Genomic DNA, 5,672 nt, shown 5'->3' with positions numbered 1-5,672 from the left:
GGCTCTGCCAGCTGGCTACCGCTTGCAGGAAGAGAATTCCAAGCAAGTTGGCCCCGAGCCGCCGCTCAGAGCTTCCTTAAGTAGTCCTAGCTTACATTTTGGTTAGCTAAAGTTAGAGTTGGACATTTTCCAGAGCTCTTACCGCAATATTCTGCTGACATCAGCAAGCTAGTGAGTTTACAGAAGCAGATGTGCTAATTTGGCAGGTGTAGTGGGTAAGGATACAATTTATCTTGCAATGTTTACAGGGGGGAAACCTTCAAAGAAAAACCTCCAGGAAGGGAGTAACGTTTGTTTCAAGGCTGAAGTCATTTCTGTGATTCCCCCTTGTAATTCCAGGGACAGAGGCTACTTCTTTTCCTTTTCACAGTACCAGGGACCGGAATGCTGGAGGAGGAGTCCTAAGTGCCGACCACATAAGCTATTCCAGAAGCAGGGGCAGAGGGTCTTGCAATGCTCTGGCACCACCAAAGCAGAGAGGAGAGGAAAGACCTCTCTACCCATTCAGAATGAATAGAAATGGCAGTTTGGGGAAATAGCTAAGCATGGGCACCAAGATAAGTGTTTGATCTCTAAGCAAAAAGTAAACATGGTTTTGTGCATTGTGAGAAACAGTAGATAATCAGACCAGGGGAAATAGGATTGGCTCGCTTCTGGGCATAACACACTTTTCTGCAGAGATCCCTGTTGTTCTCGGCAACAGGGTTTTCACTCTCAGACCTTCCTCCTGTTCAAGAAGGAAGTCCTGAGCCACAAGGAGGTGGACTCCCGTGACTGCTGTCCACTCCGTTGAGCCAAGAGAAAGAGAAATGGCGCCACTGTTTCCCATGGGCAAGTCAGTTCAGGGCCCAGCAGGCACCCCAGCTATCCTCTGTGAGCTGCACCAAGGTGTGACCCCACCTCTGCCTGGGCCACCTGGTGGGGTAGGGCAGTTGCTTGGAAATCTGTCAACTAAGAGAAATACCCATACTGCTCATGGCAGAATGACCCCTAAGTTCAAGGAGCAGGTTCTGTGATGCCTGAAGAGAAGAGGAGGCAAAGTTGAGAAGGGAGAAACAAGAAAATAAGTTGATTCGTCCCTCGAGTGGGATTTCTGTGCTATTACATCAAGGATGAAGCATTTTCATAGAATCTCACTGCTGGGGCTCCTGCAAATGAACCATTTTGACTGTGCTCTCAAATAATGGCAGATCCCTCATTGTGTCATGGTGCCCAGTCCTCCAAACCAGAGCCCTGGATGTCACCTTTGACCTCAGCACACCCCGTCAACACTTTACACCAAGGCCCTGACCCAGCCCCTTTGTAGCCAGCCGTCACCCACGCTTACGTACCTATAGCCTTCAGATTAGTCCAGGTCCTGGCAGTCAGCCCCGGAGCACTTCCACAGTCTCCAGGCTCCGCCCTTCCTGTCCTTCTCATGTACACTGACAATCGATTGTCCCCTCACTGCTGACTCAACAAAGCCTTCAATGGCTTCCCATTGTCTGCAGATTAAAGTCCAGCCTCTCTAAATTGGTGCAGAAGGCCAGACTCTTGGCTACAAAGGAGGCGACATGGACCTGGCAGGCACGGGCCCCCACAGCAGCTGGCGGCCTTGGCGACTCCACATAGATGCCCCCGCCCCCTGTAACCAGGCCTGAGTGGAGACTGCCGCCCCATCCCTGGCCCACACATTGCCTTTATCAGAGAGTTTCAGCCAGAGCACTTTGAAGAAAGATGACACCATCTTTAATAGCAGAAACTCAACTACCTGCCGCCTCCATCCTACTTCCCTGCTGCCCCCAGCCCTTTCCCAGCTGCCACAATCCCGGAATCACCAGTTCTACCTTCAGGTTAGTTCTGAGCAGAGACACTGCTATGGATTCCTTCTCTGTGGTACTTCCCTGCTGCCCCCAGTCGCTTTCCCAGCTTTGGTGATCCTGGGACCACCAGTTCCAGCTACAGGTTAATTGTGACTTTAATTCAACCAAGAGGGTACCACGCAGAGGTCAAAGATAAACTCTTTATATCTCTAGTTCATGTGCCGTCATAGAGGAAGTAAAGTTACTGATAAAGAATCCTCTACAGAGTGCTCTGCCAGTACACCAGCACTAATTCCAATCAATTGGCATCCGTCATCTGTCATGGAGCCAACAATGAAAGTGTTACTCATGAAATATCTTTTACAGAGTGCTCTGCCAGTGATGACAAAGAGATAAGAATGCTCTAACAGCCTTTTCAGCATCCTTTAACCAGAATGTCAATGACAGCTCTCAACCACTAGCAGTGACTGGAGAAAACTCTGATGAAGCCACTAGTAAAATCACTGTCCCACATACAACGATGAAAGTATGCTAGGGTGAAGACATGAAAATAATCCCTGTCTCATCTGGCCCTAAAGGGTACCCAGGAGCAAAGTCAAAGAAATAACCCCTGTTTCACGTCACCGTAAAGAGGTACACGGGGGGGGGGGATTCACAGAAATAACCCCGCAGCCGTCTGCCTTGGTTGAAAAAAACTCAAGATGGAGCCAGAAAGTAAAACCAGTGAGATTAAGAAATTGCACATTCAATTGTATCGTCTTTTGCATTCCAAGTATTTGAACCACTGTCCCACATGCCCCTACAAAAATATGCTAGGCTGAAGACACAAAAATAATCCCTGTCCCACCTGACCCTAAAGGGTACCCAGGAGCGAAGTCAAAGAAATAACCCCTGTACTTTTGCTGGTTTTCGTGACTGTGGCACTTAAGGCTGCAGACCTAGTTTTCGCTAGCAGGAACATTCTAGCGAAATAACCCTGTCTCATGTTGCTGTACAAGAGTACGCAGGGGGAAAGTCACAGAAATAAACTCTGTCCCATGTCACTCCAAAGAAGTATGCTTGGATGAAGTCACAGAAATAATCCATCGCACCTCTCCCTAAAGAAGTATGCTTGGAAAAAGTTACAGAAATAATCCCAGTCTCACATTGTCCTAAAGAAGTACTCTTGGACAAAGTCACAGAAATAACCCCTGATTCATATCACCATAAAGAAATAGGCGGGGGGAATTCACAGAAATAGCCCCATAGCCATCTGCCCCAACTGGAGACAACTCAAATGGAGCCAGCAATAAAATCAGCAAGATTAAGAAAATTAAATGTTCATTTGTATAATTTGTTGCACTCCGAGCATTTGAACGTTTGCTGATTTCTGTGAATGTGATGCTTAGGGCTGAAGACCTAATTTTCACTCGTAAGAATATTCTAGTAAAATAACCCCTGTCTTAAGTCATAGTAAAGGAGTATGCAGGAGGAAAATCACAGAAAACTTCTGTCTCACATTGCTGTACAGAAGTACGCTTAGATGAAGTCACAGAAATAACCCTTTTCCCATGTTGCTGTAATGGACTACATGGGGGTGAAGTCACAGAAATAGCCCCAAATAAGGTTTCCTTATTTCCAGAAATAAAATTGCGCTTTCATTTGTGTCATTTCTGGCATTCCAAGTATTTGAACTTTTGCAGGTTTTTGTGAATGTGGTGCTTATGGCTGCAGACCTAATCTTTTTGCTAGTAGGAACATTCTAGCAAAATAGCTCTGTCGCATGTAAAGGAGTACGCGGAGGGGACGTCACAGAAATAACTCCTGTCTCACGTCGTTCTAAAGAAGTACGCTTGGACGAAGTCATAGAAATAGGCTTTGTCCCATGTCGCCATAAAGGGGCAGGCAGGGTGAATTCACAGAAATAACCTCACAGCCATCTGCCCTGGCTAGAGAAAACTCAGGTGGAGCCAGCTGTGAAACCAGCAAGATTAAGAAAATTGCACATTCGATTGTATCATTTTTTGCATTTCAATTATTTGAACTTTTGCTGGTTTTTGTGAATGTGATGCTTATGGCTGCATACCTAATTTTTGCTACTAGGAATAGTCTAGTGAAATAACTCCTGTCTCATATCGCCGTAAAGAATTTTGCTTGGACAAAGTCACAGAAATAACCTGTCTCATGTTGCCCTAAACAAGTACCCAGGACGAAGTCACAGCAATAACCTGTCTCACATTGCTATAAAGGAGTACACGGGGGATGTCACAGAAATAATCCCTGTCTCACATTGCCCTAAAGAAGTACACTTGGATGAAGTCATAGAAATAACCCTTGTCCCACATTGCTGTAATGAGTACAAGGGGCAAAGTCACAGAAGCCACCCCCGTTTCACGTCGCCGTGAAGGAGTACACAGGCAGGAGTCACAAAATAACCCATCTCACGTCACCGTAAAGGAGTAGTCAGGGGGAATTCACAGAAATAACTTCTGTCTCACGTCACCCTAAAGAAGTACTCTTGGACAAGTCACAGAAATAACCCCATTTCCATGTTGCGGTAAAGGAGTAGGCAGGGTGAATTCCCAGAAATAACCTTGTAGCCATCTGCCCTGGCTAGAGAAAACTCAGATGGAGCCAGCTGTGAAACCAGCAAGCCTAAGAAAATTGCGCATTTAATCGTATCATTTCTTGCATTCCAATTATTTGAACTTCTGCTGGTTTTTGTGAATATGGTGCTTATGGCTGCATACCTAATTTTTGCTACTAGGAATATTCTAGTGAAATAACCCCTGTCTCACTTCGCCGTAAAGGAGTACGCAGGGGGGATATCACAGAAATAACTCCTGTTTCACGTCGCCCTAAGGAAGCACACTTGGACGAGTCACAGAAATAACCCATCTCATGTTGCCGCAAAGGAGTACGCAGGGGGAATTCACAGAAATAACCCTGTAGCTATCTACCCTGGTTGGAGAAAACTCAGATGGAACCAGCAGTGAAACCAGCAAGATTAAGAAAATTCCATGTTCATTTGTATCACTTCTGGCATTCCAAGTATTTGAACTTTTGCAGGTTTTCATGAATGTGGTGCTTATGGCTGCAGACCTAATTTTGCCAGTAGGAACATTCATATGCCTCTGGAATATCACGCCATTTCACTGGCTTACTATTTTCTCTGCAATCGATATTCTTCTTTATGTATTTGTAGAAGGGGAAAGCTGTATTTTTTAGTGTTTCTTAATGCTATAGGTGTTGTTGTTATTGTATTATCTCTTGCAGCTTATATCATTTTCGTATGTTATGACTTAAAGTTTTGTGAGAATGCCTAGAGCTTTGGCAGTTTTTGTTGACTTCTGCACGTCATTATTGTGATAAGTATTCATCTGACTCATCAACTAAGGTATATGGAAATACTAATCAAAAGGCTGTTTTCGGAAAACAAAGAAAGATATACTAAATAAGAATTTGACCTGAATCTCACTCACATCACTGATTAGATTATCACGATGTCATCTCCATGATCTGAGATGGAATCTTTCTACCAGTTTTATCTACCTTCACGATCTTCATATGCAGATTTCCTTTGAACATAAGTAACATAAATACAGAATTCTCTAGTACCTGACAAATTTATATATGGTTTGAATTTGGAGACTACACTCTATGAGAGTGTTCTATGTTATTTTCTCAGCAGTGTTCCCAGACAATAAAGAAATACTTTGATTCTTAAAAAAAAAAATCTCTGACCCCCAGAAATCACTGTACTTGGCACAGTGTCAAGTTTGGATGGGAAGAAACCTGGGCTGAGATGAAGCGACCGGGGGGATTCTAAGAGAGGAAAGAACAGCGTCAAGAGATGGCTCCTCATATTCTTGAGGAGGAAGGGAAACTGAA

The 5,672-nt window shown here is 44.6% G+C and overlaps 1 pseudogene; it reads left to right on the top strand.

The window, feature by feature from the left end:
- Nucleotides 1-1,716: 1,716 nt before the first annotated feature.
- Nucleotides 1,717-5,365, top strand: LOC103273530 (annotated as a pseudogene).
- The last annotated feature ends 307 nt before the right edge of the window (nucleotides 5,366-5,672 follow it).

Source organism: Carlito syrichta, unplaced genomic scaffold (genome assembly GCF_000164805.1).
Source record: "Carlito syrichta isolate Samal-C Ts95f unplaced genomic scaffold, Tarsius_syrichta-2.0.1 Scaffold314079, whole genome shotgun sequence".
Taxonomy (NCBI): domain Eukaryota; kingdom Metazoa; phylum Chordata; class Mammalia; order Primates; family Tarsiidae; genus Carlito; species Carlito syrichta.
Note: the sequence above shows the minus strand (reverse complement) of the source record. Positions and strands in the feature narration are given on the sequence as shown.